Source organism: Theobroma cacao, chromosome 4, assembly GCF_053813885.1.
Source record: "Theobroma cacao isolate CCN51 chromosome 4, ASM5381388v1, whole genome shotgun sequence".
Lineage (NCBI taxonomy): Eukaryota > Viridiplantae > Streptophyta > Magnoliopsida > Malvales > Malvaceae > Theobroma > Theobroma cacao.
Window position 1 is genome coordinate 36,885,991 of NC_142642.1, and position 27,560 is coordinate 36,913,550.

At 36.9% G+C, this 27,560-nt stretch overlaps 2 pseudogenes; both read left to right on the forward strand.

Moving 5' to 3' along the window:
• Positions 1-1,092: 1,092 nt before the first annotated feature.
• LOC148763362 (uncharacterized) lies at positions 1,093-2,483 on the forward strand (annotated as a pseudogene).
• Positions 2,484-4,711: 2,228 nt separating this feature from the next.
• Positions 4,712-24,403, forward strand: LOC18602964 (amine oxidase [copper-containing] alpha 2, peroxisomal-like; annotated as a pseudogene).
• The last annotated feature ends 3,157 nt before the right edge of the window (positions 24,404-27,560 follow it).

Here is a 27,560-nt window from a genome sequence, read left to right on the forward strand (position 1 = left end):
TTAGAGAATAAAAAAAAAACTATTATGCTAAGCCTAGGAATTAGGGCCGAGGGTAAGCCAACAATGGGGGGCCGTGGCCCTCCCAAAATTTTTAAAAATATTTATTTTATATATATATTTTATCAATGACCCTTCCAAAATTTTTAAAATTTTTTATTTATTATATATTATTAATGGCCCACTCAAAACAAATTTTTTATTTAATAATTAATATAAATAAAAAAATCAAACAACCTCACAAACTTACTTAACTTTACCCTAATTTAAGTTTCTCTACACCTCTTTCTCTTTTTCTTTTTCTCTTCTCTTTTGTGTCTTTTATTTTTATTTCTCTTTTCTTGTAACTCACTATTAAAACACACCTTATTCTTCAAAAGAGATTTATGAGCTTATGAGTTTGGACAAGGAAAGACAGAGATCACCCACCACCATTGTGTAAACTTAAAAAGAGGTAAAGTGTTCATTTACCTTCTTCTTTCTATTTATATTTTTTAACTATTATATGAAATCTTGTATTTTGTATTTAATTATTTATATTTTATTCATTATAGTTTTATGTTTTATTTTTTAAGTTTAAATATAAATAAATAAGAATATTGAATGTTGACTATATTGTTTTTTTTTTCAAGTTTGATTAAAATATGAGTAAGTTGAAAATAATTGACAATTTTTTTTTAAAAAAAGAGGTGGATCGCTCAAATGATTGTCCTACACTTGAGCCACCAAACCTTAATACTTCAACTCATGAACAAGAGCAGTACGAATCAAAACATCCAAGGCTCAATCCTGAAGAAATCGATGCTTTTCATATAGAACTTGACCTTGGATTACGACCAATGATATGAGAATTTCCTATCAATCAAAGAGATGAAATTTGTCGTACTTATCTCAAACGTGGGCCATGTCAACCCATTCTTAAGACGCATCCTCTATCATATGATGATCATCCTCGTCGTTTTCAAGCTTCTTGGTTTGAATTATATCCTTCTTGGTTAGAGTATTCTTGTGACAAAGATGCTATATTTTGTTTGCCATGCTACCTTTTTGGTAAGAACACCTTGAATCGTCCAAGTTCAAATGCATTTATTGAAAATGGTTTCAGAAGTTGGAAGAAAGTAAATAGTGGAGAACATTGTCCACTTTTGAATCATGTTGGGAAAAATCCAAGTTCCCCACATAATGTTGCTATAAAATCTTGTGAGGATTTATTGAAAAAATCCCAACATATTGATAGGCTTATCAAAAGACAAGCATCAAAAGAGATCTTGAATAATCGGCTTAGGCTCAAAGCTTCTATAGATTGTGTTAGATGGTTAACTTTTCAAGCTTGTGCATTTAGAGGTCATGATGAAAGTCTATCCTCAAAAAATAGAGAAAATTTCATTGAAATGCTGAAATTCTTAGGATCTTACAATGACAAAGTTCAGAAGCTTGTCTTGGAAAATGCTCCACGTGTTGCTAAGTACACATCCAATGATGTTCAAAAGGAGATTTTGCATATTTTGGCTAATATGGTGAGAAATTCAATTAGAGAGGAAGTGGGAAATGCTAAGTTTTGTATTATTATTGATGAAGCTCGAGATGAGTCTAAAAAAGAGCAAATGGCTATTATTTTGAGATTTGTTGATGGTGATGTTTTTGTTCAAGAACGTTTTTTTGATCTTGTACATGTTAGTGATACCAGTGCAATGACTTTGAAGAAAGAGTTAGTGTCTGTTCTTTCTCATTATAACCTTCAAGTTGAAAGTATTCGAGGTCAAGGATATGATGGTGCTAGTAACATGCGTGGTGAATGGAATGGTTTACAAGCTTTGGTACTTAACGATTATCCATACGCATATTATGTGCATTGTTATGCTCATAGATTACAATTAGCATTGGTTGCAGCATCTAGAGAAGTAGTTCATATTCATGAATTTTTTACATAGTTGACTTCTATTGTAAATATTGTTAATGCTTCTTCCAAAAGACATGACCAATTACAAGCTACTCAAGCAATTGACATTGCAAACATGGTTACTAGTAATGAACTTGAAACGAGTAGAAGAGCAAATCAAGTGGGAACTCTAGAAAGAGTTAGAGATATTCGATGGAGCTCACACTTTCATTCTATTTGTAGCTTGATGAGACTGTTTGATGCAACCTACACTGTTGTGGAAAGTATTATTGACGAAGGGGCCAATTATTCACAAAGAGGTGATGTTTCTGCTGCTAGTAAAATATTAGCATCATTTGAATTTATTTTTATATTACACTTGATGTATGAGATCATGGGAATCATTAATGTTCTTTGCCAAGCATTACAATTACGCTCTCAAGATATTTTAAATGCAATTCATCTTGTTTTTACTACAAAATCACTCCTTCAGAAGTTGAGAGATGATAGGTGGTCTAATTTACTTGAGAATGTAAAAAAATTTTGTCAAAAACATGAGATAGAATTTCTTGACATGGGTGCACAATATATCTTGGGCAGAGGTTGATCTTGTCAACCAGATGTAACTGTGGAGCATCATTATCGAGTTGATATATTCTTAGTGACGATAGATACTCAGTTACAAGAATTGAATTCGAAATTCAATGAGCCAGCTGTGGAACTTTTAACTTTAAGCACTGTTTTGGATCCCAATAACAATAACAAATCATTCAATATTGATAATATCTGCAAGTTAGCAGAAAGTTTTTATTCTCAGGATTTCACAGAATAAGAAAGGCTTATTTTGAGGTTATAATTGAGGTATTACGAGCTCGATATACCTCATCATCAAAGTTTTGAAGATATTAAGACACTTTCTGAATTGTGCCAGAAATTAGCAGAAATAGAAAAGTCAAAGAATTACCACTTGATTGATAGATTAATTCGCCTTATTTTGACTATTCTAGTTTCTACAGCAACTACAGAGAGAGCCTTTTCAGCAATAAAAATTGTGAAAACAAGACTCCGGAACAAAATGGATGATGAGTTTCTTGCAGATAATTTAATTGTTTATATTGAGAAAAATATTGTCAGTCTTTTCAGTACAGAGTCAATAATTGATGAATTTGAATTTAGAAAACATCGTCGATCACAACTTTCTTAGATAACTATTATAAGTTTTTTTTTATTTTTTTATTTACATGTTATATAAAATTATTGTCTATTATGAATATTTTGATCATTGGTTAAATTCAACATATTAGTTTTAAAAATTTTTGGTTTTTATTTTTTTCGTCTTTGGCCCCTCCAACAAAAATTGGCTAGCTCCGCCCCTGCTAGGAATAGAGGTTTGATAAATTTTAACATATAACTTAATATATTAAAAAAATTAAAAATATATTATTATTAAAATAAAAAAAAATTTAACTTAAAACATTAATATGTAAATGATTTAATACTATTAAAATTTAAAAATATTTTTTTAATGAAATCATTAAATGCAATTAAATTTTTTATAAATTGAATAAATCTTACTAATAATTATAATAAAAAATACTTCAATGATTGATGAATACACATAAGTATAGGTTTTGAATGTCTTACACAATTCCTAAATATTAATATTTTTATAATATTATGGTAAAAAGCAATAAGATAGAAATTTTTTTCAAATCAGAACTTACTTTAATCATAGATCTATGTTAAATATTTTAAAAAATATCATTATTGATTTTACCTATTTTCATGTTCATTTTTAATTTTGATCGTGAATTAGAGAAAACCAAATGACACTATTATTTTTTAATCAACTCATATTTATCATCTTTAACATCCAAATAATTCCACTAATGATGATGAAATAGTAAAAAATATTTTTCACAAAATGGACCAAACGATAAAAAATATTTTTGATAATTTATTCAAAAATTTAAAAACATTAAATTTTTTATAAAATATTTTACACTAAAAAAATTTTCTCATAACAAATTATTTTTTAATTATCAAATGTATGTTAAATATGGAATCGGGTAATTCTGCCCTCCTCGCATCAATGTTTCCTATCTAGTTCTCATTAATTTATAATTGCTTTATGTCATTTCACTCAACTATTTGTTGTCAAAAAAGTTATATACAAGTTCCATTGATTGGTCTAAAATTTGGAAAAACTCACGAATCTCTATTTAACAAAAAAGAAATATGAGAATCATACGTAAACATTCCTATATACTATAAAAGTGATGAGGATATATTAAAAATAAAAATGAGATTAAAACAAATAGAGACGAGAAAATAAAATAGGAAATTATTTGGTCAAAAAAGAAAGAAAATAGGAGAATATAAAGAAAAAAAAGAAGCCGTACACAAAGACCATAAAATCAAGAAAAAAATGTTACAAACAATTGTTACAGGAATATTGCTCGCACTTTTTTTTCTCAGCCAAATCTAATAATAGTATAATATTCCTTTCTAATGAGATTTCCTTTTATATATATTATTAATTTATAGTACAAAATGAAAATTTATATATATCTATACACATATATATGCATGCACCAATTTCTCCAAACATTTGAACTTTATCCATATTCCTATATTATTTTTATCACCTAAATTTAGGCTAAGTGGATCAATAAAAATTTTATTTCAAAAGGTGTCATATAATATAATCCTAACTTTCCACCCGACATAGATATTCATTTATGCCTCTTCTATCTTGCATTGCTTTCTTCCATGTTGCATCGCTTGTCAGGCTATTAAAAGGCAACGGAGCTCTAGGTTTTCCCACAAAGAAAAATGGTTTCACCATTTAAAGTAGTACTACTCTTCTCTGTCTCTTCTATCTTCTCTATATCACATCCTCTAACCCCCATCCGTTAGACTCCCTGACTACAGCCGGGCTCCTCCATGTTCTAGCCATTGTCAACCAATCCTGCCCCAGTTCAAAGTACAAGCTAACCTTCCAATATGTACGCTTAGAAGAGCCAGACAAACCAGTCATGCATTCATGGCTGTCAAAGCCCACCTCACCGAGCTTTTTTCATTGCTTTGCTCAACAAAGTCATAAAATTGTAGTAGACTTGTCAAAACATTCCATTATTTCAGATGAAGTCTACAAGGCTCTGGCTACCCTTTCCTAACCAACGAGGAACAAGCAGCTGCGGTTGGCTTGGCAGTTAAACATGAACTGTTTTTAGCATCACTTAAAAAGAGAGAGGCCTTAATGCCTCCGAAGTTGTTTGCTCCACTCAAACCATTGGGTGGTTTGGGGAAGAGAAGACCAAAAGAGAGCTGATAATCCATTGTTACTATTTGGATGGGTCGGTTAAATATGTACTTGAGGCCGATAGAAGGAATATCGATAGCTGTTGACCTCGAAGAGATGAAAATTTCTCAATACACTGACAGATTTGTGGTTCCAATGCCAAAAGCAGAGGGAACTGAGTATCGAGCTTCCATGGTGACACCACCTTTCGGTCCACGTCTCAATGGTGCTCCCGCGTCACAACCAGGCAAAACAGGGTTGAAGATTGATGGAAATACTGTCAGGTCAGTCTTCTTTATAGTTTCTTGCTTTTACAAATGATGATTTCGGGAGAGTTGCAGTGCAAATTAATATTGGTTAGAAAAGTTGCTACATACAAATTTACATGTATTTTCTCAATGTCTTTTTTAATGTCTTTTCTTATGCGATCTTTACTCTTCACCACTGTTCTTTTTTCAATTTTTTGTCTTTGTAAATAAGATATTGTGATATGACGTAAATAATCAGTCTTGTAATCAAGTTTTCTGGTTCTTTTTTGTCAAATGTATATATACAGACTCGTAGCCATCCTTGATAAAATAACACACAGCTTATTCCATTTCTCAATTGCTTACAAATATTATATATTCAAAAAGTAATCACTTGTGTTAGTTAATGATATTGATTTTTTTTAGAATAATTGAAGAATAACCTTTTCATTTGGCTTTATGTTAAGAAATTATTCTCTCAGAACAACAAAATATTAACAAAATAATTAATCTACAAGTATAACAACGTGATAACAGAACCATTTTATGACTTTTAACTGTTGTCTTGTAAGTGTAGGCTAAAGAATAATTCTTCTTTTGTTTGTTCAATTGGACGCAATGCTCTATTTATTTTCATTCTGTTGTCCAAAGACGTACTAAATTATTATAATTTTTTTTCCTGACCAATTTATATTATTCGGAGTCGGAATTCTTTTCAATCCTCGGGATAAGTAAATCAAATGCAACAATTTAATTCAGATGGGCGAATTGGAGGTTCCACCTAGGATTTGATGTTCGAGCTGGTGCAGTAATCTTTCTAGCATCCATCTACGATTCTGAGAAGAGAAAATATCGTCAAGTAATGTATAGAGGATTCATATCCGAGCTCTTCATTCCATACCAGGACACAACCGAGGAATGGTACCAATTAACATATTTCGACTGTGGCGAGTTCGGCTGCGGTCTCCTAGCAGTTTCATTGGAGCCCCTCAACGACTGTCCGGCCAATGCAGTTTTCTTTGATGGTTACTATGCTGGCCAAGATGTCAAGCCTGTCAAAGTGGAAGATGCAATGTGCATATTTGAAAGACATCCCGGGGACATAACGTGGAGACATACAGAGGCAGAGATTCCAAATGTAGAGGTAAATTATTCTTATTCAAAACAATGGATTTCAAGCTTGGAAATCAAGCAACCAAGATCATTAGCTTTGCTGTTGTGCTGAAATTGAAAGATCTCTAACCTGAAGCTTATTTCTGGGTCATTCAGGGATGAATTTGGTCAATTGTTCAGACCCAATGGCATTTTGTTCTCAGCGTGTTGGTGCTTTATCTCTCTGGTTTGATAATTCACGATGTTTTAAATTTTCATTTTTCTGCTTTGCTTTGTTGGTGGTAGTTTTGCCAGCTTTTTTGTTGCTTAAGCCATCTCTTTTTGTTGCTTTGTCGTTTCCTGCTTGCATCGGAAAGTAAACTGCTTGTAATCCCACTGCTTTATGCAGTTTATTAATGTAATGAAATCTTTTTAATTGACCGAGAAAAAAAAACTTATGATTTGATTTAAAATAGCGGTTTTAATTTAAATAATAAATTGTGGTGTTTGCAGATAAGAGAAGTGAGACCAGAAGTTAGCCTTGTGGTGAGAATGTTCACAACTGTTGGCAATTATGATTATGTCTTTGATTGGGAATTCAAGCCAAGTGGATCCATCAAACTTGGGGTATAATATAAATTAAAAATCTTCTTCCTAATATAGTTTTGACTCTGTTTTGAGCACATACTTAACAATGTAAACATTTTACTTGTCTATAACTCTTGTAGATAAATTCTGTTTATCTCTTTTTACCTGTTATCGATGATCTAATAATTACTTAATTTCTTAAAGTTTCCATTGTTTCTCCTCCACAGGTTGGACTAACAGGAGTGCTAGAAGTGAAGGCTGTACCATACACCCACACAGACCAAATAAAAGAGCAAGTCTATGGTACACTCGTATCCGACAATACCATTGGTGTACACCACGATCACTTCATAACATTATCTTGATCTTGATATTGATGGCGAAGCCAATTCTCTTTTGAAGACTAATTTGGTCACCAAACGAGTTACAGACAAGAGCATATTCCAAGAAAAAGTTATTGGACAGTTGAACATGAAACAGCTAAGACCGAAGCTGATGCAAGGATCGAACTTGGCTTGAATCCAGTAGAGCTGGTGGTGGTGAATCCAAACAAGAGAACTGTCGTAACGAGTGGGTTCGGGAACCCGTCCGCTAGACGTCGGGCGAAAATTAAAATCATGTGTGGGAGTCGCCACCAATCTTTTTTATCTAAGGTGTGATTGGTCACCTACTAACCCGATTCTTAATTGACGAAGTCCTAAATTAATTTTAGGTTCGTCGAAAGAACGAGATCCGGTCCGAGTTTTTTAGAGATGGGTTCGGGAGTGCGGTTACGCACGGAGAAGGGTTAGCACCTCCGTGACGCTCGTTCTACGAACGGTACCATTTAATCTTTAGTTATCTTAATATAGCCTTTTCTTAGTTTAATCCCTATTTTATTAATTAAATTTTTATTGAATTGTCAGACTGAGTTTCTCACTTGGTTTTACGTATGCATATGATGCAAGCGTAGAATGATGTCATGATTTGTTTATTTTAAATGATGGAGTCGGTAATCTTTTATTGAAAAATTATTCGAAGACCATCCCAACGCTTTGGTGAAGTCTCGAAATTCTCCTCACCTAGAGATATCCCCGGAAGAACTCGTCTCTACAAGCTCCTCGAGGAAATCCCATCATCGGGATTCCCGCACCATTTGCAGGATAAAGATAGCATGCTATGACAGGATGAAATGATGAAATCTATATGACCGTGTTTATTAATTAGTTGGTTGATAATAATAATAACATGCTTAATAATTTCAGGTAATTTATTGACTTATGTTTATTATTATATACCATTATTTTATATATATTATTTTAAACAACAATTACTCGGATTAATGGGTATAGGAGTATAGAATTCGGATTTATCTCGACGCTTCGGTGAAAATTTGTTTCGAACTCCGCACTTAAGTGACCCACCCGAAAGAGACAACTCTTTGCCCCTTTTAGGTGGTAATACTCAAATAATTGTTCCATTTATATTATTTGTTATTATTAATATATTAGTATTCCAGGTTATTATTATTATTATTTTATTTTTATTTTTTTTATTTTTTTATTATTTGCAAGCCTTTAAGTATATTTATAATATAAATATTTTTTATTCACTTGTTATTGTTATTATTTATATTTTTTTTAATTTTTATTTTTATTATTATTATGAAATTTTTTATTTACTTATTTTATATATATGTTCTTCTAAGCCATGCATTTTTACCATAATTTTTTATTACTATCATTATTTTTTATTTTATTTTTTTGATTTTTTAATATTAAATATAAGTGTCCATATTATATAAATATTTCTTTCCTAAAAAATAAATGCATTTTAATTAAAATGGGCTAGACCCAACACTAACAAACCCAAGCAAAAAAGAAAAGGGTTATACCTTGTTGGGCTGCGATTGGCCCAATTCGGTGGCCCGCAAGAGCCAAATTCTGTTACGCCCGGCCTGCCTCTTGAGATCCACAAAGCGGCTTTCAAAACGCACCGTTTGGTGCCTGTGGGGGTGCTCAAAACGACGTCGTTTGGGCTTGGACCTTCCGTCTTCAGCTACCCCACTGAAACGGCACCATTTTGCTCTTTTTCCTTTGGGTATAAAAACCCCTTTTTAGCTTTTTTTTATCCATTTTCCAATTTCTTTTTCTCTCTCTAGCCACACCCTCTCCCTTCTCTCTAAAAGATTTTCTTTCTTCTCTTCGCCGGCGCCGGCGTCCTCCCCTCTCTTCTCGTCGGCCTCTCTCTCTCTTTCCCTCTCTTCTCTGGCCTCTTCTCTTCTCTCTCCCCTAGCAGATCTCTCTCCTTCTATCGATCGATCCCTCTCTTTCGTCGGCCTCTCTCTCTCTTCTCTCTACTCGCCGGCCGACCCCTCTCTTTCCCTCTCTTCGGCTTCCTCTTCCCTTCTCTCTCAGATCTAACCCCCTCTTCTTTTTTGCTTTTTGTTTTGTTTTTTTTTTCTTTTTGTTTTTCTGTGGCTAGGCTCTTCTGCTGGTAGATCTAGGATTTTTTGTTTTTGTTTTTGTTCCCCCCCTTTTTGTGTTTGTGTTCCAAGTGGTTTTTAAGGAGCCGGGTTGTCCAAAAATTTGGATAACCCAGTGATGGGGTTCTGGCACCCCCTGGAGTTGGTGGCCAGAACCCCCATCACGCGTAGTGGGTGGGGGAAGGGATGGCGAAGGGTACGCCCAGCCATCCTTTTTTTTTTATTTATATATTTTTTTTATTTATTTTATTTGGTTTTATTATAATTTAAATTTTTCGTTTTAGGTGTCTACAGTTGCCCCTCTTTGTACATTCTTGAGAATCAAGGATAGTGCAAAGACGTAGACACCACATTTGGCTTATCTCGAAGCCAGTTGATTTAATCAAATCGATCTAGACTCGACTTATCTCCAAATAAGTTCGATTTAAATAAAAATAAAATTTCTAGACTAGATCTGGGCTCGACCCATATTAGAACAAATTCAATTAAAATTCTTAGACTTAATCTTGGCTCGACCTATCTCACAACAGGTTCGATTTGAACAAAATTAAAATTCCTAGACTTAATCTAGGCTCGACCTATCTCACAACAGGTTCGATTTAAACAAAATTAAAATTCCTAGACTTAATCTAGGCTCGACCTATCTCACAACAGGTTCGATTTAAACAAAATTAAAATTCCTAAACTTAATCTAGGCTCGACCTATCTTACAACAGGTTCGATTTAAACAAAATTGAAATTCCTAAACTTAATCTAAGCTCGACCTATCTCACAACAAGTTCGATCTAAACATTGAAATTCCTAGACTTAATCTAGGCTCGACCTATCTCACAACAGGTTCGATTTAAAAATTGAAATTCCTAAACTTAATTTAGGCTCGACCTATCTCACAACAGGTTCGATCTAAAAATTGAAATTCCTAGACTTAATCTAGGCTCGACCTATCTCACAAAAGGTTCGATTTAAAAATTGAAATTCCTAAACTTAATTTAGGCTCGACCTATCTCACAACAGGTTCGATCTAAAAATTGAAATTCCTAGACTTAATCTAGGCTCGACCTATCTCATAACAGGTTCGATCTAAAAATTGAAATTCCTAGACTTAATCTAGGCTCGACCTATCTCACCACAGATTCGATTTAAATTCTTTAATGCTAACTTAATTGGATTAACATAAAATGGAAAAAACTCAAATCTTTCCATCAAAGTTTTACAATCTCAACCCTTTAGGTCGAGTGACTTTCTACCTTCGACGCTTGGGACATGAATTAATTTTGATTCTTGTCGAGTGCGTGGCTAAGCATGTATGCATGATTGACATGATTGAATGCTTTTCATGTTTACGATTCATTAAGGTTCCAAGACCTTCCTTTTGCTTCATCCGATTTTTCACTGCAACTTTCGATCTTCTTTGCCTGTTTTCTTTCCTCCTGTAGAATTCAGGTAACTCCAAATTTTCCCTTAAGTACCCTCTCTTTTGACATCTGACTTTGCCTTTGGTTCAAGGCTCTACCATTCCTTTTTTCATCCTTAAGTCTTTTGCTAAACAATGAGTGTAATTTCTTGCTTAATTAGTTTATTCATTTTACCAATTATCATTCATGTCTATGACAATCACTATGTGAATCATGGGATGGTAAATAACAAAAGGGCTAAAATAAAGAGGCGAAGGAGAATTTCATATATAAGAAATCAAATAATTCAAGGCAAAAAGAATTTACAGGACAAACATTAGATCTTTAAATAATGAACACTCGACCACTAAGAGAAAACAATCTGATATTCGACTTCAAGAATTGTCATTGATTGATGCTTTGAGCAAATCTGTAGGTTGCAGATTCCCTAGCTTCCCCTATTTTGTGAAATTGTGGAGCTCCATTCATGGTGTATTTCTACCTCAATCCTTAGGCTGACATCCCTAAATTCCATTCTATCCTCCTATTTTTTGGCCTCAAGCCGCCCTTTTTCGGGTTTTCGGCATGAGCCTCCTCCCTTATGTACGAGCTGCCCTTTTCGGGTTTTCAGCACAAACCCTTTCCGTTTTTTTTTTTTAAGCATAGTACTTCTTCACCGCATCCGCATTTATTAGATTAGGCAGATCTCCCCCATCCATGTCAGCCAAAATCAAAGCTCCTCCTGGAAAAGCCTTCTTTACCACGTATGGCCCTTCCCAATTCGGCATCCATTTTCCCCGAAAATCAGTTTGATTAGGGAGTATTCTCTTGAGAACCAACTCTCCTTCTCGGAACTGCCTGGGATGAACTTTTTTCTCGTATGCTTGCATCATCCTTCGTTGGTACATCTGACCATGACAAAGAGACGCCAGCCTTTTCTCCTCAATCAGATTCAACTGTTCGTAGCTGGAGCGGACCCACTCAGCATCTTCCAATTATGTCTCCATCAACACCCTCAATGATGAGATTTCTACTTCAACAGGTAGAACTGCTTCTGCACCGTATACTAATGAGTACGGAGTTGCCCCGGTGGAGGTACGCACAGAAGTTCGATATGCATGTAGGGCAAACGGAAGTTTCTCATGCCAATCTTTATAAACTTCAGTCATCTTTTCGACAATCTTTTTGATGTTTTTGTTGGCTGTCTCTATCGCTCCGTTCATCTTCAGACGGTAAGTTGTCGAGTTATGATGCTTGATCTTGAATTTAGTGCACACCTCCTTCACCATCGCACCATTCAAATTACTTGCATTATCAGTAATGATCCTTTCCGGCAGCCCATACCGACATATAATCTCCTTTTGGATGAACCTGCACACCACCTTTTGTGTCACATTGGCATAGGAAGCTGCTTCTACCCATTTCGTGAAATAATCAATGGCCACCAATATGAATCGATGTCCATTAGAGGCTTTTGGCGTAATAAGTCCAATCACGTCCATTCCCCACATTGAAAATGGCCAAGGTGCCGAGAAAACGTGCAATGGGGCTGGTGGAGCATGGATTCTATCAGCGTATACTTGACACTTGTGGCATTTTCGAGCAAAGTTTATGCAGTCTGATTCCAATGTCAACCAATAGTAACCAGCTCTCATAATTTGTCTAGCCAACATATGTCCATTAGCATGAGCTCCACAAGTTCCTTCGTGGACTTCTTTCATTATTTTGTTGGCTTCCGCAATATCTACACATCTCAAGAGTACTTGATCTCGACTCGTTTTGTAGAGCACTTCTCTGCTAAGGAAGAAACTCATTGCTAATATTCGAAGAGTTCGCTTGTCATTATCCGTGACATTCTCAGGATATGTTTGGTGCTTGATGTATTGCATGATATCATGATACCACGGCTTACCATCAACCTCTTCTTCAACATTCAAGCAGTGTGCGGAGACTTCACGGACTTCTAAATCAAAAGGGAGTACATCGGTCGCCTCTTTTATTTTAAACATCGCTGCGAGGGTGGCCAAAGCATCAGCAATCTGATTATCTTCTCGAGGCAAATGGTTGAAGCTGATTTCTTTGAACTGTTTGCTTAATTCTGTAACCAACTTTTTATATGGAACTAGTTTAAGATCTCTAGTTTCCCATTCACCTTTCATTTGACATATCACTAAAGTCGAATCTCCGTAAACATCTATCACGTCAACCTTCATCTCAATTGCTGCTTGTAATCCCATTACCAACGTCTCATACTCCGCCATATTGTTAGTACAATTGAAATTCAATCTCGCCGTGGCTGGATAGTACTTTCTATTTGGAGAAATCAACACTGCCCCAATTTCGTGCCCCAAAGCATTGGATGCTCCATCAAAATACACCTTCCATAGATTAAGTTCATTGGGACCAACCTCTTCTACATGCAAGACGGCCATCAAATCTTCATCTGAAAAATCGAAACTTACAGATTCATAATCTTCATTAGCTCGATCTGCAAGGAAATCAGCGACGGCGCTCCCTTTGATTGATTTTTGGGACACATACATAATGTCATACTCAGACAATAGCACTTGCCATCGAGCTATTCTTCCGGACAGGCAGGATTTTTCAAAAATATACTTGATGGGATCTAATTTCGCCACCAACCATGTTGTGTGATACAACATATATTGTCGGAGCCTCTGGGCGGTCCACGTTAGCGCACAACACATCTTTTCGAGCGCAGAATATTTGGACTCATACTCCATGAATTTCTTGCTCAAGTAATATACGGCTCGTTCTTTCTTCCCAGTTTCATCATGTTGTCCCAATACACATCCCATAAAATTCTTGTTTACAGTCAAATACAAAATAAGAGGTTTTTCGACCGTCGGTGGCACCAACACCGGTGGATTTGTGAGATATTCTTTGATTTTATCAAAGGCTATTTGACATTCTTCATTCCACTCTCCTAGGTCTCGTTTCTGAAGCAGCTTGAAGATTGGATCACATTTGCAGGTGAGTTGGGATATAAATCGAGCAATGTAATTCAACCTCCCTAAAAATTCTCTTACTTCTTTTTGCGTTTTGGGAGGTGGTAGCTCTTGAATAGCTCGTATTTTATCCGAGTCCACTTCAATTCCTTTTTCACTTACTATAAACCCCAACAATTTCCCAGAAGTTACACCGAAAGTGCATTTTGCAGGATTCAACTTGAGCTGAAACTTTCGCAATCTCTCGAACAGTTTCTTGAGATTGACAGTATGATCCTTTTCTGTATGAGTTTTTGTAATCATGTCATCCACATATACCTCTATCTCTTTATGCATCATATCGTGGAACAAAGCTACCATTGCCCTTTGGTAGGTGGTGCCTGCATTCTTCAATCCAAATGGCATTACTTTGTAACAAAACGTTCCCCACATGGTCACGAACGTTGTTTTTTCCATATCTTCGGGTGCCATCTTAATCTGATTGTAAACAGAAAAGCCATCCATGAATGAGAACAAAGCATGTTTTGCTGTGTTGTCCACAAGAGTATCAATATGTGGCAAAGGGAAGCTATCCTTCGGACTCGCTCTGTTCAAATCCCTATAATCGACGCACATTCGAACTTTTCCATCCTTTTTAGGAACTGGAACTATATTAGCCACCCATTCAGGGTACTTAGCCACCTCTAAAATTCCAGCATCGAATTACTTTTTTACTTCCTCTTTAATCTTCAGCAACATTTCTGGCTTCATCCTTCTCAACTTCTGTTTAATAGGCTTGCAATCTGGTCCCATAGGTAACCTGTGGACAACAATGTTAGTATTAAGACTTGGCATGTCCTGATATGACCACGCAAACACGTCCACATATTCACGGAGCAGTTCTTCTAGCTTCTGCCGTTCATCAGATGACAGCGAGGTGCCAATCTTAACCTCTTTCTTCTCTTCCCCATTTCCGAGGTTAATCATTTCTGTGAGTTCTTGATGAGGTAAAATCTCTTTTTCCTCCTGTTCCAACATTCTGGACAAATCAGGGGGTAAGCTATAGTCATCTACTTCCTCTTCATTTTTCAATTCATCAATGTTCGGAATCATCTCAAAATCGGTATTCAAATCGTTGTCTAGATTGTCTTCGTGTTCATTATTTAAAGACCTGCAAACAGGTAAAGTTGGACGCGTGTATGGGCAAGTATTTATTGGCTAAAAGAATAGATGAAAGGAAATATGCAAAAAGATTGATGAATTATGAAACACATTATGCACTGTCATTTATTTAAATGATGAAAGTAACAGAAAACCCTACTTAAACAAGAGATTACTCTTAACACCCTTGGGCATAGGCATTTAGATAAAATTGTTCATTACATTTCGGAAGACTTAAAGATAATGGGCAGTTTCGTGGCTGTCCAATTGCTTAGCTCCTTTCCTGACAGTACTGGATACACCACAGGGATCTTCTCATTAGGTTCTTCATTTATGATCATATGGATTGATAGCTCATCAAATATCCGTAGAACCTGATTGATCTTTGGTGATGCTACGGGATGAATGAAACCTGCAGAGCGAAAAGTCTCATATAGGTGTGGGATTGTCCGTTCCCCGAATTCTTCTTCTTTTCCCTCAAGTTGAGCCATCCTTTTAATCTTCTTTTGAGCTGTCAGTTTCCTTCTCTCTTCTTTGGTAGGCTTGTACCCCAAACCAAACCTTTCTTCAAACTTCATTGGAGTCAGAGGACGGTTAATTCCTTATAAATTCTTTCATAATCCCAAACCGGCACGGCATCCTTTACCCACAATCTGCTTAACTCCCATTTTAATGGCTACTGACAAACGAGGGGTCGGTATCACTTTGCTTTCCCCCACATAAGTAGCATTAACAAATTCGAAAGATTTGAAAGAGCATTCTAGGACTTCTTCTGTTGCTTCTACATAGGGAGCAGATGATGGTTGAATAGCCAGTATGTCTTTCTCTGTACATACACTTATCAGTTGGCCTTCAGCTATGAATTTAACTTTTTGATGAAGGGAAGATGGTATGGCTCCAGCCATATGAATCCATGGACGCCCTAACAAGCAATTGTATGACGGGGCAATGTCCATGACTTGAAATTGGACCTCAAAAATGCAAGGGCCAATTTTTATCGGTAGTTCAATGTCCCCTACCACCTCCCTTGTGGTCCCGTCGAAAGCCCTTACAACCATGCGGCTGGTTCTCATATACGACACATCTACTGGTAACTTGGTTAAAGTAGAGCGAGGCATGACATTTAAAGCTGAACCATTATCGACCAAGACCCTAGGTACGGCATGGTCCTTGCATTTGATGGTAATGTGCAGCGCTTTGTTACTTCCTCGACCACCCGATGGTATTTCTTCATCATTAAAGGCAATGAAGTTCCCCACTGTAATGTTCCCCACGATGTGGTCTAACTTTTCCACTGATATATCTTGTGCCACATAAGCTTGGTTCAAGACTTTGAGCAGTGCGTTCCTGTGCGCTTTCGAATTCAATAGTAAGGACAACAACGAGATGCGAGCGGGCATCTTGGTTAATTGTTCTACCACGCTGTATTCACTGTGTTTGATAAACTTGAGAAATTCACCCGCTTCTTTCTCGGTAACAGGATTTTTGACCTTATTGTTCGGAGCCACTACAGATTCGTCAACTTGGTCTTTGGAAAAGGTATCTGCTTTCTTTAGGCCTCCCTCTCCCTATGCTGGATTCCCTTTTCCAACTCTTTCCGCTATCTCAGGGGAATAACATCGCCCACTTCGCGTTATACCCCCCACACTAGTTAGATCTTCAAGAGATGCTTGGGGGGAGGATGAAGCTGTGCCCAAAATATTACACTCATAATTCCATGGGACAGCCTTATCACTCTTGTAAGGGAATGGGCTGGGGACTTCGATGGTAATACCACTTCTGATCATAGTTGGGAATGTATCATTCATCGGGCTTCTGTTTTCTTCGTAGAAGATGGTGAGAGGTTTAGGTTTGTTCCCCTTGAATGAACTTGATGCCACTTCAGTTGGGGTGTCTCCATTTATAGTTCCGACCAAATTCTCTTCAACTTCTTCATAAAACTCAATTACCGATGAATCCATCAATTCTTGCAACTTACGACGAAAGCTATCACAATTTTGAATGGAATGCCCAATTGCCCCCATATGAAATTTGCAAGAATAAGCGAGATCATGCCCCAATTCCTCTGTGTCGATGGGTTCTGGAGTGATGGCATTTATCTTGGACAACGCCTCAAACACTTTATCCATTGGCGTTTGAATCTCATCAATACCCTTTTTCACCCTTCGAATCATCCCTTCATGTATGGCATTTACAGTTGATCTTCCATGATTAGGTAACGGGTTCCCATCAACACTCGAATTGTCTTTTTTGGCAAAGTTTAAAAGTCCCGCCTTAATGAGGGCTTGAACTTTATGTTTTAAAGTAGTACAATTCTCGGTGGAGTGCCCTTGAATTCCAAAATGGTAATCACAATGCGCATTCGGGTCATACCATTTTGGGAAAGGTGGTCGGAGTGGTTCTAAAGGGGTTCGAGCAAGGAGTCGATTTTCTATGAGTTGTGGCAGCAATGTAGTGTAAGGGACTGAAATAGGATCAAACTTTGGTCTTTCTAGGGTAGTTTTAGGTCCTCTTTGACCATGACCAGGATTATTGGTTGAAGCTAACAATTTTTGTGGTGGAGTTTGTGGAAGAGCATTGGTTTGAAATGTTGGTTGCGGGACAAGTTGGTACACATATGGATTTTGTGCGATGTTGCCTATGTTCGGATAGAAGGGTTGGTATGGAGGGTACGGGTAATTTGGGTTAAAGTTGTGGGCTTGTTGGCTGTCGTGAGTGACTGCTTGCACATCCCCTTCTTTCTTCTTGGGCGTACTCCCTTTCTTTGAGCTTGCAGCTTCATGCCCTGCAATTTTTCCACTTTTGATAGCTCATTCTATTATTTCTCCCGATAAGACCAAATCTGTAAAGTTTTTCGTGGCATTGCCGATCAAGCGCTCGTAGAATAGAGCTCGGAGTGTATTTATGGACAAAACAGTCATCTCCTTATCAGTGAGAGGTGGCTGAACTTACGCTGCTGTATCTCTCCACCTTTGGGCATATTCCTTGAAGTTCTCGCTTTGCTTCTTTTCCATGGTTTGCAATGACAATCGATCAGGGGCTAATTCAGCCACATGCTTGTATTGAGCTATGAAGGCTCTTGCTAAGTCTTTCCAAGTCTTAATACGGTTTCGATTTAGCTGTACGTACCACCGAGCAGCTGACCCAGTCAAGCTGTCTTGGAAAAAATGGATCAGTAACTTATCATCGTGAGACTGTGCAGCCATCTTCCGACAATACATGGTAATATGTGTCATGGGACATTTTGTTCCGTCATATTTTTCAAATTCCGGAACCTTGAACTTGGCAGGGATCAATACATCCGGCACTAAGCATAGCTCGGTTGCGTCCATGGTACCAAACCTATCAACTCTTTCGATAGCACGAAGACGTTCTTCCAACAGATCATACTTTTTCTAGTCTTTTTCATTTTCTCATGTTTGTGACGAGTCATTTCTTAGTTTTTCTTGCTCTTTTAGATCGTCTAAATCTGGGACATTTTTTGGTTCAACAAGATTTATCTCAGGATATGGCCCAAATTGCCCATGAGTCGGTTGATGGCATAGCGGGGGTGGTGCATTGTAATAGATGGATGGCATCACTTGAGGGTGGACCCTTTTAGAGGTTTGGGCATGTGGTGGAGTGAACCTTGGGGGATAGGATGGATCATCCCTTTGGTTTCCACTGTCTTGTGCTGGTGGGTTTTCTGACGGAGCTGGCTCTTCGATCGCTCTTTTTCCTTTACTGAGACTCATCATCAATTCCATCATCTTTGCTAACTGTTCTCTCATTTCTTCCTGAGCTCTTTCCATTCTGTCCATTCACTCTCTTTGTTCTTCTTCCATGATCCTTGCTCGTTGACGCGTATTATGAACACGTTGGTCACTTGGCTTAGATGGTCGAGCTATTTTGGAACCTTATTATTGATCATAAACATGAATTAGATGCGTATTTGATGCATGAATGAACCCATTATCTTTATTTTTAGATGCAAATACTCATTGTCATGAAATGATGATTTATGCATGTATGAATGATTATGTACTAAAAGTATTCGTCACATGACACCCAACAACAAAGTCATCCATTGCATAAGATATTTGTCTTTGATTACAACTCAGAAGCCATCTAGAAATATTCGCCAATCTTATTATAATGGCTATACACCTCATCTAAATGCTTGATCAACTGTTGCTCTTGTTTTCCAACTGGAAAGATCTGGCCTCTTTATATGTCCGTCTTCCAAGCCATGCTCCTCGCCTTGTAAGCCACCTCCCTCATTTGCCAAACCAAGTAATCCATCTGGTCGTATTTCTCTGTATAAGCTTGTCTGTAAGATTCACCCCATTCTTGAATTTTGGTGCTCTATTGCTTGAGGCGTTCATATTTCTGTTGATAAGTCGTCATGACCCCTTCGAGCTCTTCATACTCCTGTCTTAGTAATTGGATGGACTCTTGTTGGAATCGCACTTGTCTTCTTAGCCCATCATTGTGCGTTTGAAGTTCATTACCTCGATTTTCTCTCACCTGTATTTCCCTTTGAAGTTCACTGGTTGTGGCAGAAAACTTATCATTCAGGCTCTCATACTTCTCTTTTCATTTTCTCACACTCTTTTTGGAGGTCTTCATACCGTTGCTTCCAACTAGCATTTTCAGCTTCGGACTTCTTTCGAGCCAACTCACTTTCGAGCAAAGCGTCTCGTGGTTCTGGATCAACTGGGCCACGTAGTGCATCTTCTTTCGGATATACCACATCCTTAACTCGTTGGTCATGCCACATCTGATATCCGGTAGTCACTTCGTCGGTGTACCTCCCTTGATCCACTCGGCTGGTTTTCTTCCAAGCTTGCGCAATCTCTTCAATCCTTTTTAGACAACTCGGCTCTCCATAAGCAAACTCCAAAGTATTAAGTCGGTGTGTCATCGGCACAAATTGCTCTGACCCAAATTGTCTTCTCACCATAATTGGGGCGTAACTGATGGCTCCCCATGGCCCCATTAACGGTACCCAAGGTTCATTTCCACATTTGTACAAGACAGGGTGATGCGGCATCCACGGGGCTCTCCATGTTACTTCCACACTCATGAGTTCCCGAAGTCTAGAGATCCATTGTTCCTTAGTCCTATTTTCTGGCCATTCACTCTCACAAATTTCTCTGATATGGGCGATTTGCGGATGAAATGGCTTTCTGAACTTATCGACCTTGCATTCAAAGTGGCTCACTATCCAGATGGAAAGAAGCTGTGCACATCCCACAAATCGTCCCTCACATTTTCTTTGACAGTAATTCAGTGATCTGAGAGTTTCCGCTAGAATAGAGGGCGAATGATTGGCCTTGTTGATGACTTGCTCGAAGAAGTCTATAATTCCGACTTCTATATGTCCCAAAACTTTGGGAAAGATCACTAGCCCATAAATTCCCAAGGCCATCACAAGCTGTCCTTGCTCGGTGTCCCGATGCTTCATGATATAGCTACGTAGAAAACTCCATGGGATACATTCATTGTCCCCTTTTTTCCTTAGATTCTGATCAACTTCCACCGGGGTAATACCCATCATCTTGGCTAACTTTCGCCTGTGTCCGGTCTTTTGTCCTCTCCAATATATCTTGTCCGGATTATCGAGATCGATTTGTAGGAGAGCCGAGTACTCTTCGATTGTGGGGGACCATATCCACCTTATTGAACACGAAGCATCTATACGACGGATCCCAAAATTGCACAATGGCCTTCAACAACTGTTCATCTATCTGGACCTTGAGGAGTCGAGCTATGTGGCCATATTTCCTATCAAAATTTGCCCGAGTGGTAGCCCCCCACTTATCCCATATGTTGAGCAAATCGGTGAAGTCGTTCTGTTTGAGATCAAGGTGGACCCTATCAGGTAGTGATGAGAAGTGATCCTTTGACAAGCAATCTCCTTCACTTTGTTGGGCACTCGCCATATGCTGAATCACTTGATAAATTTCATCGTAACTTGAGGATGGCCATGATGACTCCATGTATGCAACTGGATCTACTCTGTTAATGGTTGTCAGGCGACAAATACTTTTCCTATTATGATGCAAATATGTATATGACAAAAAATTCAAGTTAGCACTATAAACAAAAATTCCAAAAGATGAATGAAAGTAATTAATAACCTGATACCTTTATTATTTGCGGAGAAGAATTTAGAACAAGGGGATTATGAAAATTCCTTCATGTGTACTTAGTCAAAAGGTATATTCTCACGGGTGAAGCTCTACCTAAGCAAAGGCGACTCTCGGTATTCTACATGCTGAGTTTGGGTTGAAAATGGAGCTAAAAGTTCTCAAATCGCTCATCACTGTCGTCCACACGGACTAGTAAGGCACCCCGGTCCTCACCCATTACAGGCTTCAAACGGACTAGGTTCGATTTGAGTAGGAGTCTTCACTAGCCCGTGCGGAGGTTATCACCTCACGAGAGCGTAGCTACTTAACTCCCTCCTAATTAAGGATAAAGCCCGGGTGGAAGGCTTATGCATGAATGCAAGATGTGTAGTGTGTGAGAAGGAATATACTGATCTCGGACCAACAATTTCACGCTCCCCTTATCTTAAATCTCCCGCAATTATTAAAAATAGTGAAGTAATAATAGCTAAATAAATGAATGCATTAAACAAAAATATGCAAAATTGATCTTAGAGAAAACAACAAATTATTCAAGGCTAAAGATAACTTATGATTAATTAATGGCTTGACTCTCGAGGTCCCCAGTGGAGTCGCCATCTGTCGTAACGTGCAGGTTCGGGAACCCGTCAGCCAGACGTCTGGCGAAAATTAAAATCATGTGTGGGAGTCGCCACCAATTTTTTTTATCTAAGGTGTGATTGGTCACCTACTAACCCGATTCTTAATCGACGAAGTCCTAAATTAATTTTCGGTCCGTCGAAAGAACGAGATCTGGTCCACGTTTTTTAGAGATGGGTTCGGGAGTGCGGTTACGCACGGAGAAGGGTTAGCACCTCCGTGACGCCCGTTCTACGAACGTTACCATTTAATCTTTAGTTATCTTAATATAGCCTTTTCTTAGTTTAATCCCTATTTTATTAATTAAATTTTTATTGAATTGTCAGACTGAGTTTCTCACTTGGTTTTACGTATGCATATGATGCAAGCGTAGAATGATGTCATGACTTGTTTATTTTAAATGATGGAGTCGGTTATCTTTTATTGGAAAATTATTCGAAGACCATCCCAACGCTTTGGTGAAGTCTCGAAATTCTCCTCACCTAGAGATATCCCCGGAAGAACTCGTCTCTACAAGCTCCTCGAGGAAATCCCATCATCGGGATTCCCGCACCATTTGCAGGATAAAGATAGCATGCTATGACAGGATGAAATGATGAAATCTATATGACCGTGTTTATTAATTAGTTGGTTGATAATAATAATAACATGCTTAATAATTTCAGGTAATTTATTGACTTATGTTTATTATTATTTTTTATTATTATATACCATTATTTTATATATATTATTTTAAACAACAATTACTCGGATTAATAGGTATAGGAGTATAGAATTCGGATTTATCCCGACGCTTCGGTGAAAATCCGTTTCGAACTCCGCACTTAAGTGACCCACCCGAAAGAGACAACTCTTTGCCCCTTTTAGGTGGTAATATTCAAATAATTGTTCCATTTATATTATTTGTTATTATTAATATATTAGTATTCCGGGTTATTATTATTATTATTTTTTTATTATTTTTTTTATTTTTTTATTATTTGCAAGCCTCTAAGTATATTTATAATATAAATATTTTTTATTCACTTGTTATTGTTATTATTTATATATATTTTAATTTTTATTATTATTATGAATTTTTTTATTTACTTATTTTATATATGTTCTTCTAAGCCATGCATTTTTACCATAATTTTTTATTACTATTATTATTTTTTTTATTTTTTAATATTAAATATAAGTGTCCATATTATATAAATATTTCTTTCCTAAAAAATAAATGCATTTTAATTAAAATGGGCTAGACCCAACACTAACAAACCCAAGCAAAAAAGAAAAGGGTTATACCTTGTTGGGCTGCGATTGGCCCAATTCGGTGGCCCGCAGGAGCCCAAGTCTGTTACGCCCGGCCTGCCTCCTGAGATCCACAAAGCGACGTTCAAAACGCACCGTTTGGTGCCTGTGGGGGTGCTCAAAACGACGTCGTTTGGGCTTGGACCTTCTGTCTTCAGCTACCCCACTGAAACGGCACCATTTTGCTCTTTTTCCTTTGAGTATAAAAACCCTTTTTTAGCTTTTTTTATCCATTTTCCAATTTCTTGTTCTCTCTCTAGCCGCACCATCTCCCTTCTCTCTAAAAGATTTTCTTTCTTTTCTTCGTCGGCGCTGGCGTCCTCCCCTCTCTTCTCGCCGGCCTCTCTCTCTCTTTCCCTCTCTTCTCCGGCCTCTTCTCTTCTCTCTCCCCCGGCAGATCTCTCTCCTTCTGTCGACCGATCCCTCTTTTTCGTCTGCCTCTCTCTCTCTTCTCTCTACTCGCCGGCCGACCCTTCACTTTCCCTCTCTTCGGCTTCCTCTTCCCTTCTCTCTCAAATCTAACCCCCTCTTCTTTTTTGCTTTTTGTTTTGTTTTTTTTTCTTTTTGTTTTTCTGTGGCTAAGCTCTTCTGCTGGTAGATCTAGGATTTTTTGTTTTTGTTTTTGTTCCCCCCCTTTTTGTGTCTGTGTTCCAGGTGGTTTTTAAGGAGCCGGGTTGTCCAAAAATTTGGACAACCCGGTGATAGGGTTCTGGCACCCCCTGGAGTTGGTGGCCAGAACCCCCATCACGCGTAGTGGGTGGGGGAAGGGATGGCGAAGGGATGGCGAAGGGATGACATCCCTTTTTATATATATATATATATTTTATTTTATATATTTTATTTGGTTTTATTATAATTTAAATTTTTCGTTTTAGGTGTCTACAAGAACTAAACTTGGAAACAAAGTTGGGTATCGTTTGCTTCCAGGATCAGCAGCAGGGCCACTTTTAACACCAGATGACTAGCCACAAATCCGAGCTGCCTTCACAAATTATAATGTGTGGGTGACTACATATAACAAGTCTGAGAAATGGGCTGGAGGGCTATTTGCTGATCAGAGTCGCGGGGCTGATACCGTAGGCAGGAATAGGAACATTGAGAATAACGATATTGTGTTGTGGTACGCCATGGACTTTCAACATGTCCCTTGTCAGGAAGATTTTCCCGCGATGCAAACACTGAGAGGCGGATTTGAGCTCCGACCAGCTAATTTCTTTGAGTTCAATCCTATACGTAAAACCAGACATCCTTTCCATGCAAGTTGGCCAAATTGCACTGCATGATTATCCCCTGTCAAGGTTAAAACCTACTTTAGAAATGTTTGAGTTGAATTGATGGAAATAAAGTTTTAGAATACAAAAAGACTGTTGTTTTAAGTTAAGTTGCAAGAGAAGGAGGCGGAATTTGAGTAAAGACTTTAAATTTGAGCTGTAGTGGGGGTATTTTTTTTTAATTAGCTCAAAAATGCAGAAAAAAAATATTTTGAAGAATAGTTCATAAGATCTACATAATGGAAAGTTCAGTGTCCTCGGTGTAATTAAATAGTCTATAATTAATGGTTTTAAACTATTTGAGTTCAATTTATTTTGAATATTTGTTATAGTTATATATATTATTTTCTTCATAATGTTGATCTAGTAAATGGAATTCATAAATCAGCATGTCTTTTGTTTCAAGACTAATTAATTTGAAGGGTGTATATATATGTATAAGCTCTATTAAATATTGAAGTATATAGCTTGTAAACTTATTTTGTCCATATCAAATCCAAGACAAAATTCAACACAAATAAATTTCAAACAATTTACTGTTTTTTCTATAGAACGCTTTTTTTAAAGGTGCTTAAAAACGTTAAAATAGTTAACAAATTTCAGATCAATTATCTCAACCTATAGAGATAATTGTTTCCCTTCAACTTAAAACCACTTTCACATTAACATATCCAAATTAAATCATAATTTCAATATAATGTTTTAATATATGTCATGTCATATTCTTTTCTTACTACAACAATAATTGAATTAAGTTGAAGTTGTTAAAATTTAATTAATAACTATAAAAATTGAAAATTAAGTTATGAGGAATCAATACATTTAATCAACTCGATCAAATCCTGTCTTTTAGATAAATACCGTCCTGATGGTTCAGGACACAATTATGATCAAATCAGTTTTTAGAAAAATATTTGATACATTTCATTATTAACAGTACTAAAATATATCTTGCTTATTGTTTGGGAGGGTCGAAGAAGGATGTTTTGCAGCATTTTATGCACGTTTTTAATATTGTTTTCCCTTTCCCCTTTTGAAAGGAAAAAGGGCTTAAACATTTTCTATGAAAGAATGAAGTTGTTAACCGCGTATTCTTTTTTGGTCGGCAGAATTATTATATTATCACGTGAAATGAATATTACAATACTTTTTTCTGATACAATGGACCTGGCTAGTCAACCAAATAAGTGTGTACGAAAAGGACGAAAAGAGCTGCGAATAATTAGAGGAGAGAAAATCTATTTAATACAAGTCATGATATATTGATGTCGATATATAAATAATTTAAATTATTAAAAAAACCCAAAATTCAAATTTCACTTTCAAATATGAATTCTCAATTGAACGAATGATTTGCCATTTATTTTAAACAATAGACCTTCTTGGAAACCCTCCACCCTAACCCCCAAAGGGCCCATTTGTGCTTCTGTTTTTTTAAAATAAAAACTACATTGTGGTTTGGTGGATTTGGCCCACGTTTCCAATGTCATCAGTCATCACTTTCAAATAATTATTACTACAATTTATATTTTAGTTTATAATTAACATGTGATATTATTATTTATTTTTTATAAAATAGAGAAAAGAAAATTTTTCCAGGATAAAGATGGAGCGTATCGTGAAAATGATGAGTAATATCTTCTGCTTACCAAAAATGTGTCCCACGCTCAAAATCTTGTCGACTTTGCTTTGCTTTTCTTCGTTGTTCTTTTTCGGCTTTACATATATTTGTGCCTCAACCAGGCAGTACAATTTTAGGGGAGAGAGGGCAAAGGTACGTGGGACTCAACAGGCCTCCTTGCATAACATGTTTCCTTTGATCTGTATAATCTAGTTCTCAGTATTTTTTCTGTGATTTATAATTGTTTTGTGTCATTTCACTCAAACATTTATTGTCACGAAAATTATAGGACAAGTTCCCATTGATTGGTGAAAAAGTTTTAAGAACTCACAAATCCTTAAAAAAAAAACAGAAATATGAGAATCATAGGTAAACGTTCCTATGTACTATAAAAGTAATGGGAATATATTAAAAATAAATATGAGATGAAAACAAATTGATTGTCAAACTAGTACAGAAAATAGGAAATTGTTTGGTCAAAAAAAAAAAGAAGCCGTACTAAAAGACCATAAAACTAATTAAGAAGAAATGGTACAAACAATTGTTAAATATTGCTCACACTTTTTTTTTTCCTTAAGTATAACATTCCTTTCAACCCGATCATGCCCTCCACGGAGGAGAAAGAAGGGGGACCAAAACCATTCTGTTTATTCAGCCGCTGGTTGGAAGAAGCTAGCTTCCAAGATATGTTCATGAAGGCATGGAATGAGACGGAATATCTAGGGAATCGAAAAGCCCATGCATGGCACAGGCAAAGAGGCACAAAAAATAACATTAAACAGTGGCAGAAAGGTACTTATGAGATTGTTAATAAAAAAATTCAACAGCTTTAGCACGAGATTCATGAACTGGATTTGGCCCTTGGCCCTTCAGAGTGACAAGAATAATTTCGATATTAGAAGAGAAATTATTATGCTGAAAGGGGGAGTTGTGGAAACTTTTTAGGGCAGAGGAAAAAACCTGGCAACAAAAGTCGAGGGTGCATTGGTTTTTAGAGGGAGGCCGCGACACCAAATACTTTCACTTGGCTGCATCCATGAGGAGAAGAACTAACAGCATTGGAAAATTCAAATTTCATTGAAGGGCAAGAGGAACTTAGGAATGAGATTACTGATTGTTTCTAATCATTTAATGGTAAGAATAATAGGGTTAGACTAAAGGAGTTTAATTGCAACTTCAAACAGCTTAAAAAAAGCACTGCCAATCTGTTGAAAAAGCCTTCTACGAAGCAAGAAGTGTGGGATATTATAGTGGGTTGTGACAGGAACAAGGCCATGGGGCCCGTACGACTTCAATTTGAGTTTCTTCAAAAAGTAGTGGAATATGGTGAAAGGGGAAATTATAAGTTACGTTAACAATTTTCATCTTCTAACCATCATGGACGGATGTATTAACACATCTTTCGTTTCTCTTATCTCGAAGTGTTCATGCCCCACTTCTATCAATGATTACTGTCCTATAAGTTTGGTTGGTAGCATATATAAGATAATATCTAAAACCCTTGCCAATAAGCTCAGACTTGTCATGGATGAGGTTGTGGGGCCTAAC